General features: G+C 39.1%; 1 pseudogene; it reads right to left on the bottom strand.

The window, feature by feature from the left end:
• Positions 1–303: 303 nt before the first annotated feature.
• On the bottom strand, positions 304–1,358 carry LOC138085691 (olfactory receptor 7E24-like; annotated as a pseudogene).
• Positions 1,359–11,804: the final 10,446 nt, after the last annotated feature.

The raw sequence follows: 11,804 nt of genomic DNA, 5'->3' as shown, positions 1-11,804 counted from the left end.
TTGTTTGACTCTTTGCGACCCTGTGGACTGTAGGCCATGAGAATCCTCTGTCCATGGGATTTCCCAGGCAAGAATACTGGAGTGGGTTGCCATTTCCTCCTCCAGGGATCTTCTGGACTCATGGATTGAACCTGTGTCTCTTGTGTCTCCTGCATTGGCAGGGGAATAAGCTACAGAGAAGTAATATTCAGGTCGAAAGCAAGGAGAGGCATGAAGGCAATAAGAGCTATAAAAATGGTGTCATGAGAGAGGTGGAATTTTTAGATCTCCAGGTTTAGTTTTGCTACATTTTTTAGTATACCCTCAAATGGGTTGCGAGGTCCTAAGTTGAGTTTGTGCTACCAGGAACCTCCACAGCGCCCTTTGGATGTCTTTGTTCCTCAGGCTGTAGATGAAGGGGTTCAGCATGGGGGTGACCACAGTGTACACCACCGAGGCTGCTGCATCCTTCCTGGGAGACTGTGAGATGGCTGAGCTGAGGTACACATCCAGGGCTGTTCCATAAAATAAGCAAACAACTGCCAGGTGAGAACCACAGGTGGCAAAGGCTTTGTACATCCCACCTGATGAGGGGACTCTCGTAATGGAGACAAGAATCTTATAGTAAGAGAAAATGATTCCTGAGATAGAGAGAAAACCAGTCAAGGCACCGATAGTATAGCTGACTATGTTATTGGTGAAAGTGCCAGAACAAGCAAGGTTGAGCAGTTGAGAAGGATCACAGAAGAAACTAGAAATTTCTACATCCTTGAAACAGGTAAGTTGTAACACAATCACATTGTGCACCTGGGAGTCCAAAAGGCTAACACAAAAGGACACCAAAACTAAGGAGCAACACAGGCATGGGTTCATGATGACCGTGTAGTGCAGTGGGTGACAGATGGCCACAAACCTGTCATAGGCCATCACAGTAAGAAGCATACAATCCATACATGCAAAAAGGATAAAAATAGACATCTGAGTCAGGCAACCTGAATAGGAGATGACTCTGCTGTGAGATTGGATGTCCACAATCACCTTGGGAACTGTGGTGGAGATGAAACCGATGTCAACCAAGGACAGGTTGGAGAGGAAGAAGTACATGGGGGTGTGGAGGTGGGGGTCAGAGGTGACGGCTAATATGATGAGCAGGTTCCCCAACACGGTGACCAGGTACATGGACAGGAAGAGGACACAGAGCAAAGGCTGCAGTTCTGCATCATCTGAGAGGCCCAGGAGGAAGAATTCTGAGACACTTGTTAGATTTCCAGTTCTGTGTATCTTGGACACCTCTGGAAAAAGAAAACAGGTCTGGAAACAAAGAAAATAAGTAAACAGGCATTGAGACTGTGTCCATATTTTGGATTCAAACAATTCATTTCTAAGATTATACACCCCATTCCCTTAAGCAATATCTCTCAGTGTGATGAATTCTGTTTAGAATTGTTCCCTCACTGGTTTCTGTGTTATTCACCTGTGTCTATACACTCTTACTTTATAAAACTCCACATAAAAGTGAAAGGGAACAAGAATGTTAGAGGTATTACATCCATGAGCTCAGTAAAATACAGCCTATTTCTTTAGAAATAATACAGAATCAGAAATTTCCTTCTCCCTCTAAGAAAATACATAATTCAATGTAAAGAAATTAGGACATATATCTTATTTTATTCATGAGCTTCCCTGGTGGCTCAGATGGTAAAGCGTCTGCCTGCAATGCGGGAGCCCTGGTTTGACCCCTGGATTGGGAAGATCTCCTGGAGAGGGAAATGGCAGCCCACTCCAGTATTCTTGCCTGGAGAATCCCACGGATGGAGGAGCCTGGCAGGCTACAGTCCATGGGGTCGCAAAGAGTCGGATACAATTCTAGATAGTTCCTTCATTTAGAATATTTACAAATCTCTATGTAATGCAGGACAGTATCACCTGGATCCTAAATTAAAAATGAATGCTTCTAACCAGAACACGCTTTTATATTACATTCAGAGTTTTAGATCATCCTTTGTTCCTTCTGTCTTTCTTACTTCATGAAATAATTGACTATTCAAAAATCAGGATTATCTTCTTTTAAAATTTATATTTATTTATTTACTTATACATGCCAAGTCTTCATTGTGGGCACGCAGGATCTTTCATCTCCCTTGCAGATAAGGAAGCTTTAGTTGGGGCATGTGGGATCTAGTTCCTGGAGCAAAGATCAAACCAGTGTGCCCTGTATTAAAATTGAAGAGTCTTAGCCAATTGTTTTTTTAAAGTCATTCAGTATAGACTTTATATCTTTGACTTTGCTAAGTCACTTCTGTTGTGCCCGACTCTGTGACCCTATGGACTGCAGCCCGCCAGGCTTCTCTGTCCATAGGATTCTCCAGGCAAGAATACTGGAGCGAGTTGCCATGCAGTCCTCCAGGCAATCTTCCTGACCCAGGGATTGAACCCACGTCTCTTATGTTTCCTGCATTGGCAGGCCTTCTTTTGCCACTAGTGCCACCTGGGAAGCCCCATTTTTGACTATGGTGGGCTTCATTTTGATCAGTATAGTTTAACTAAGCACTCATGATCATACAGCATTGGTGACTACAAATATGGTGTTAGTGTACAGAGCACTTTCAATTTTTAAACAACAACAACATTTAAGTATGGCAAAACCAATACAGTATTGTAAAGTAAAAAAAAAAAAAAGAATCCTTCTTAAAATTTTTACATTATATATAGGATTATTTGTTTCACTACTGTCTCAGTTAAATGTCTGATATGAGAAACCAGGTAATATTTTTGGACATTATTTTGTGCTGGCAGGATAATACAACTTCATTGTATTTTCTTTTTTTCAGTTTACTGAAATGATTGACAAAATTGCATATATTTGAGTTGTGCAACCTGAAGGTTTTTTTAAAGATATACAAAGTGATGATTTAATACACAGGGACCTTGGGAATGATTACCACAGTTAAGTTAATTAACACACCTGTCACCTCAAATAGAAATAGAGTTTCTATTCGTGTGTGTAGTAACAGTTAAGCAGATCTCTGTTAGCAGATTTCAAGAACATAACCAGAAATATTAGCTGTTTTTTTAACCTATTCATCGGTCAATAGACTATATATCTTCGCTATTTCAAATAACAGCACATTGACAAGAAATGCATTTATCTGTTTGAGGTTCCAATTTTATTTTTTTGGCATCTACCTTGAAGTGGGGTTGCTGGAGCCTATGGTAGATCTATTCCAATTAGTTTCAGTTTTTAATTTTTAAGGAACCTCCATTCTATTTTCTGTAATGACTGTACCAATATTCATTCTCACTGATCAGGGGCAAGTGTTCCCCCACTTCCACATTCTCACCAACATTTGTTTTCTTTTAAGTTTTTTCTTTAAAAAGTCATCCAAAGAGATGTGAGGTGAACTTTTATTTAGCTTTAGACTTGCGTTTCCAATATTAACTGATGTTGCATGCCTTTTCGTATACCTGATGGTCTGATTCTCCTGATCATAAATCTGCTTATTTACAGAAAAGGACTTCAGCCCCAGGGAAGGTCCCACAGCCAGGTCAGGACCCAGCCTTCTTAGGTCAAGTTAACAGATTTTCATGTCAACCCTTCCTGGTAAAGGGATCACAATTCTCTTACTTCTGCTGTCTGAAAGTAACTCAGCTTCATTATTTTAGCAGGTCACATTCTGACTTAACTGAGAAAAAATTCTAATTAGTATAATGTAAACACCTCTGGGCCATTTCCTGATCTCTAAAATTATGATAATAATTGGATCTGCCTAACAGGATTATTATACTATCTCTGGTCACTCAGACTCATAGCTCAGTTGGTAGAAAATCTGCCTGTAATGCACAAGACCCTGGTTCGATTTCTGGGTGGGGAAGATCCACTGGAGAAGGGATAGGCTACCCACTCCTATCCCTCCTAGCCCAAGTATTCTTGGACTTCTCTTGTGGCTCAGCTGGTAAAGATCCGCCTGCAATCTGGGACACCTGGGTTTGATCCCTGGGTTGGGAAGATCCCCTGGAGAAGGGAAAAGCTACCCACTGCAGTATTCTAGCCTGGAGAAACCCATGGACAGCGGAGCCTTGTAGGCTTTAGTTCATGCGGTTGCAAGAGTTGGACACAACTTAGCAACTAACCAACCACTAATAGGATTATTAAAAGAAAGTCTTAAAAATCATTCATATTGCTTAAACAAGTGGTTTTCAGTTCCAGTTGGCTGATAATTTACATGTTGCTATTTTTATTGCTGTTCAGTCACTAAGTTGGCTCTGACCCTTTGAGACCCCATGGACTATATAGCCCGTCAGACTTGTCTGTCCATGGGATTCTCTCGGCAAGGACACTGGAGTGGGTTGCCATTTCTTTCTCCAAATTTACATGTGTCTTTTAAAAAATACTCGGTTACCCCAGCCTTAGCCTAGAACCAATTTCAGGATCTACAAGTGAGTTTTTGGTCACTTTAATGTGAAGCTGGGCTTGATAAATACTGCCAAAGAGCATTGCCCAACCATTAGTAAAAGCTTCATTAATATTACCAGTTAATGCTATCATCAATAATCCCTACCTATTTTAAAGTATATACATTTAATAATATTTGCTTCAAATCTCATATTTCATAGAGATTTGAAACATTAAAGATAAAATTTAACTTTTCTTGGCATCTCAGCTCCATCCCATTCTTCAGCATACATGTCCCCAAAAGCAACCAATAGCATGAACTTGATGGATATGTTTCCTCTTCTCCAAAGAAGACGTACAGATGGCTAACAAACACATGAAAAGATGCTCAACATCACTCATTATCAGAGAAATGCAAATCAAAACCACAATGAGGTACCACTTCACACCAGTCAGAATGGCTGCGATCCAAAAATCTGCAAGCAATAAATGCTGGAGAGGGTGTGGAGAAGAGGGAACCCTCCTACACTGTTGGCGGGAATGCAAACTAGTACAGCCACTATGGAGAACAGTGTGGAGATTCCTTAAAAAATTGCAAATAGAACTACCTTATGACCCAGCAATCCCACTGCTGGGCATACACACTGAGGAAACCAGAATTGAAAGAGACACATGTACCCCAATGTTCATCGCAGCACTGTTTATAATAGCCAGGACATGGAAACAACCTAGATGTCCATCAGCAGATGAATGGATAAGAAAGCTGTGGTACATATACACAATGGAGTATTACTCAGCCATTAAGAAGAATTCATTTGAATCAGTTCTGATGAGATGGATGAAACTGGAGCCGATTATACAGAGTGAAGTAAGCCAGAAAGAAAAACACCAATACAGTATACTAACACATATATATGGAATTTAGAAAGATGGCAATGATGACCCTGTATGCAAGACAGGAAAAAAGACACAGCTGTGTATAATGGACTTTTGGACTCAGAGGGAGAGGGAGAGGGTGGGATGATTTTGGAGAATGGCATTCTATCATGTATACTATCATGTAAGAATTGAATCGCCAGTCCATGTCTGACTCAGGATACAGCTTGCTTGGGGTTGGTGCATGGGGATGACCCACTGAGATGTTATGGGGAGGGAGGGGAGGGGGGTTCATGTTTGGGAACACATGTAAGAATTAAAGATTTTAAAATTAAAAAAAAAAGGAAATGCTTTCATAATGTCAATATTCATTTATGTATCTGTAACCAGCTTTTGTAAAATCTTCTCTAAACAGAATACTACCCATATTGCCCCTGAAATAAACTTGCTTACCACAATGTTTTGGTTAAGTCTCTTTGTGAACTACAAACAATACTTCAAACATTTTCCTGACACACATAAAAAGCCATTTTCTTCAGTTCATAAACTTATACTATATACATTATTATAAATTTAACAAATTTCCCATATAGCTTTAATTTATCTTATATTTAAATATAATATATGATTTAATACATTTTGATATATTAAATAAACATTTAATTTATATTTAATATATTTTTATTTATATCAGTTTCTGCTTACAACAGTCCTATGAAAATTCTATACTTCATTCTGTATCATACTTCTTTGTATATCATGTGAGTGACAGTCTTCCCAGTTTTAACAGTTGGTGCATAATCAGTTTTACTAATATTAATTGCATACATTTTTTTCAAAGCAAAAATCATTTTCTGCCAACTGCATTCTCTTTTATTAACCTATCTTTTGAAAATATCCTTGAAGTCTGTCTTGTGATAATTTCTTAATAGCTGCATTTGATATTTTCATCTTGTATAGGAAATCTTTTCAACTTTACATTCAAAACTGGAAGGCAAAATGCATGACAAATCATTGAAAACCCTACAATCCTTCATGTTAGGGCCATTATGGCCTCTGTAAACTGCTGTGTCTGTCCCATAATTCACAGAGAAGTCCCTGAACCAAAAAGGATGAATCAATTCTTCTACCTTCATTTTACCTCAGGGGCCAAAATAGGTTTGAAAAGAAATATTTCTTAGCTGTATGGAGGTGACAGAGAACTGGTGCAGAAGAAATAAGCATATTAATTATTGAATCCTGGGTCTTTTACTTCCTATCAGAGGAGTGTGTGCAAATCTCCCAAACTCTCTGTGCTTCTGTTCCTTCTTGGAAATAAAAAAGTCTAATACCCACTTCCAGAACACATGTAGCACCTAAGGGAAATTTGGAACCTAATCAATACTTGGTCATTTGTATTAATATAAAGAATTTCAATCAGTATTGGGATAGCATGTGTATTAATAAAATCCCCTCAGTTTACTGACCTTTCATGGATTATATGGCAGAGAGATCAAAGCCTTTTCTGTCTCAAGTTGGAGCATAAATAACATGAAATACTAAAATGTGTCTCAGCCATCCATTAAGATGTGCCTTCTTTTCTAACTCTTTTCCTCTTATTCATGAAAATTTCTGCAGTGATTTTTCAATGATTGAATGCTGCTGGTGCTATTAAATGAAAAATAATAGGTCCCAAAGAAAGTCTATGACATAGACAGAAACAAGCACTATTTTATCTTGTCTCGAGTCCTATGGGACATTCTGAAAAGGATGAAAACACTGGCACAAATGGTCATTGTGTGGAAACCATATTGCCCATACTTTGTTTCTATGAAAAATGGAAGGGTTTATTTAACACTTAACTGGGGATTTTTTTATTTCTTGTGCCTCCTCTGTGCCATCAAGGTATAGGCTCTGAGGAATCAGAAATAAATGAGCCTCAGACATTTCTCTTCTTATATAAAGAAAAATAATATGCCTTGTCAGAGATGTAGGGAAACCATAACATCAGATAGACAGATATTTCAATCTGATAACATGAGAGTTAGCATTATCATTATTAGTAACAAATGTAAAAATGCATTTTGCCCTTTTTCTTAATGCATCTGTCACAGGGTTATTGCACAGAGGGCATCAATTATTCATTTAGTTCTAACTCAGCAGGTTTGTATCAATGAGGAATCAACTCAGTCAAAAATTTTAAGTCTCACAGATTCTGAGATATTGTCCCATAATATATTAAGAATGTGTGTGGCACACAGGATTCAAAATTAAGTTTCTCTTCTCTGAGTCCCATGCCCTAAATGTCAAAATTTGAAGCAGAGGCACAACTTTAAACAGAGGTATCTCAGTCTAAACACAGAGGCATATCAGAATTTTTTTTCAAAGTTTTCATTTTTTTCAAAGTTTTCAAAGTTTTCAAACCCCGACTCTGATTTTGTGTCGGCTTTCATGATTGAGGCAATTGATTATAAGTACAGAGGAGAAAGTGGACAGGTGAAGTGAAATTCAGAAACAGAGTCAACAGAGAGATCTACCATGGAGCATCAAGTGCCAATTGTTTCTATGACGTTTGCCTGTGATCACAGACATTCTTCTTACAGTTGTTGCAGCAAGTGCTACCTACTGCCCTCCACTGCGTCCTCCAGAAAACTACAAAGGGGAAGGGCACATTGAACAGGGAGTCTCTGCCAGGACCGATGGAAAGTGACATGATTGGGTGAAAACAGGAAGACTGCCCAGGTGCCCTGTATCTGTAGTCAGTCTGACCAGACTGACTGATTTCAAACTTGGTTTTACCATTTTCTAACTCATGATCTTGCACATGTTACATAGAATGCTGTGCTTTTTTCCTCCAGTTAATAATAATGTGTGCACCTGTATTTTTGAAGAGATTATTCAGATTAAATGAAACAGGAGAGAAAACACATACTTCAGAATCTGACACTTAGGAAGCCTTCCATAACAGTATATATTATGATTCATGTCATCTTGTCATCATCCTCAATACCTCTCTCATAATGAACTGAAGTGCTTAGGGGGAAGTTTACAGAGACCCACTTGCTGCTTCTCTGGTATGAGGGATGCCAGCTAGCCATAGCTAGAACCAGTGAGGGTGGAAGCAGAACTCTAAATGAAGGTTCTCACACCCCAACCAGAACTGTGAACATAAACTTCAAAGGGCTCTATTCCAAACCTGAATAGATTGATGCCCTGATGCTAGGAAAGACTGAGGGCAGGAAGATAAGGGGGCAACAGAGGATGAGATGGTTGGATGGCATCACTGACTCAATGGACATGAGTTTGAGCAGACTCCAGGAGACAGTGAAGGACAGGGAAGCCTGGTGTGCTGCAGTATGTGGGCTTGTAAAGAGTCAGACATGACTGAGCAACTGAACAACAACAGCATCTTTCTATAACAACTAGTATGTTTATTCTTCTTGAAGAGGAAATACCTTTTCAACACTCCCTTCATCCATCACTGTCTCCCTCAGTACTTACTGGGTTGGGCTGCATCTCTGCTGGAATATGACTAAGGAGCAAAGACTCACTGCCCCTTTCCTGCCTGGTGTGTGATGAAGTCTCAGGGTCCCTCCTCAGGACAGGCAGGAAGACAGACTCAGGCTGGACCTTCTGATGCAGGTTCCTACAAAGGATGGACACAGACATGGAGCCACAATAGTTAGGACATGGAAGCAACCTAGATGTCCATAGGCAGATGAATGGATAAGGATGCTGTGGTATATATACACAATGGAATATTACTCAGCTATAAAAAGGAATGCATTTGAGTCAGTTCTAATGAGGTGGATGAAACTGGAGCCTATTATTCAGAGTGAGGTAAGTCAGAAAGAGAAACATCAATACAGTGTATTAACGCATATATATGGAATTTGGAAAAAATGGTAACAATCCTACATGCAAGGCAGCAAAAGAGACATAGATGTAAATAATAAACTTTTGGACTATGTGGGGGAATGAGAGGGTAAGATGATTTGAGAGAATAGCATTGAAACATGTATATTACCATATGTAAAATAGATGACCAGGGCAAGTTCAATGCATGAAGCAGGACACTCAAAGCCGGTGCTCTGGGACAATCTGGAGAGATAGGCTGGGGAGGGAAATGGGAAGGGGGCTCAGGAAGGGAGACACATGTGCACCTGTGGCTGATTCATGTCGAGGTATGGCAAAAACTACCACAGTATTGTAAAGTAAATATCCTCCAATTTAAATAAATAAATATTAAAAGAAGAACTGGCAAAATAATGAGCTGGAGGCACTGACCAATTATTTACAACAGTATGACCTTAGAGCTTAATGCCCAAAGCTCATCATTAGCCAGTTGGTCCATGTTGTCCCAATCTCTGGAGACTTGTTAATATTAAGAGAATAGGAAAAGGAGAAAAGTGAATGTTCTGGGAATGGTCTGGATCCCTCTTCTCCTCAGGATGAAGTACACATGTGCTCTTGATTCTTATTTACAAATTATAGATGTTAACATAAAATTCAAACTTTTTCTCATTTAACAATCAATGTATGATTTTGATATCTGTAACTTCACTTTATTTATCATGAACTCTATGCTATATTAAGTCTTTTATATCAGGAATGTGATACTCTTTCCATTTTCTCAGTTAATATTTTTTCTAAGTATAACTTCTCATTTTTGTTGCTGTTGGGTTTGCTTTGGAAGACATTTTTATATCATGGAGGCTTAACAGCATTGCTTTTCTTTTGTAATTTGAATGAGTCTTCACTTTTAAATTTTTCTCTAATGGAATTACATTGCCATATTGGGAAATTCTTGATTTTTGCTTATTATTTGATAATTGACATTTTCTTGAAATATTTCAGAGCTCCTCTCAGAAGGTTGCAGTCAGGGTATTGGTTGGGGCTGCAGGCCTCTGAAATCTTTATGAGTAGAGGATCACTTTCAAGCTCACTCACAGGGCTGTTGGTAGCATTCACAGGTACCCAGCATATTATTCAGAGAGTTCTCAAGGTTCCTTGGTATGTGGACCCCTGAAGGAACAGTGCACAACATGGAAGTTGGATTCTATCAACCTAAAGAGAGAAGCAGCAAGAAGAAATTCAGAATTTTTTACTCCAATTCCTGAGGAGACTTCCAAATATTTTTTCCACATTCCCTCTCTTGTAATCACATCACTATGTACACCTCATAGTCAATGAGAGGGAAATTTGCAAGGGCATGAAAACCAGGATTTGGGACCATTGGAAACATTTGAGAGACTGCTTATCAGCCAAGCCTCATCCTTTATAAGGATATTGTGCTCTAAGACTCAGGTCCTGTTCATCTGTTTCCAACATAGTCCTAAATTAATCTCACCACCATGATCTAATAAAATATCCCAGATATAGTCTCACAAATGGGTAGACCTTCCTCTCCATTGGGTACGTCTGCAGACCCATCTATACTACTGTGGTCATGCAGTCTCAAGTAGACTGGTTTCTGATACACTAGGAGAGCCCCTCCATCAACATCAGGACAACCTGCAGCCATTCCATGGACAAATTGAGCAAATGTTTCCTCTATTTCTGATTTATGCTAACTAGAGCAGAATCCACTCACTCCAAAATCTATTTTCTTTATGTTTCTTCATGGTCTTATCTCTTAAAGAGTTTTTTAAAATGTGGTTTTGGTTCACTTGTGTGTGTGTAGTGGATAAAGTGGGATGATTGTGAATAGTGATGTGATGAAACCTTCTCAATCACATCCATGCAGCCTTCCCAACAGAGAGCTCTCTCCTGATGAATGCAGAAATTGGTTTGTCATTAAGTGATATGAAGAACACTTGAATGTAAATCAAGCTAAATTGGATATGGAGGAAAGAATGCTATTCACCAGTGTGTGGATAAATGACAGAGAGTATTTTTAGGGGAGAGCACATGGTAGACATGCACAGGTGGATATGACAGTGAGAGACTGGGTACTGGAGTATTTAAATTAATTAATTCAGAGCAAAAATGTATCACTAGGCTGAGATGATTTCATACAGAATTTGGGGAATAAGATTCTAGAATGAATGACAAAGATGGATTTATAGGACATGAGACATCCTGGAATGTGAAGTCAAGTGGGCCTTAAAAAGCATCTCTATGAACAAAGCTAGTGGAGGTAATGGAATTCCAGTTGAGCTAATTCAAATCCTGAAAGATGATGCTGTGAAACTGCTGCACTCAATATGCCAGCAAATTTGGAAAACTCAGGACTGGAAAAGGTCAGTTTTCATTCCAATCCCAAAGAAAGGCAATGCCAAAGAATGCTCAAACTACCGCACAATTGCACTCATCTCACATGTTAGTAAAGTAATGCTCAAAATTCTCCAAGCCAGGCTGCAGCAATACATGAACCGTGAACTTCCTGATGTTCAAGCTGGTTTTAGAAAAGGCAGAGGAACCAGAGATCAAATTGCCAACATCCGCTGGATCATGGAAAAAGCAAGAGAGTTCCAGAAAAACATCTATTTCTGCTTTATTGACTATGCCAAAACCTTTGACTGTGTGGATCACAATAAACTGTGGAAAATTCTGAAAGAGATGGGAATACCAGACC

This window comes from Capricornis sumatraensis, chromosome 9 (genome assembly GCF_032405125.1).
Source record: "Capricornis sumatraensis isolate serow.1 chromosome 9, serow.2, whole genome shotgun sequence".
Taxonomy (NCBI): domain Eukaryota; kingdom Metazoa; phylum Chordata; class Mammalia; order Artiodactyla; family Bovidae; genus Capricornis; species Capricornis sumatraensis.
The sequence above is the reverse complement of the archived record's forward strand: the minus strand, read 5'-3'. Positions and strand labels throughout refer to the sequence as shown.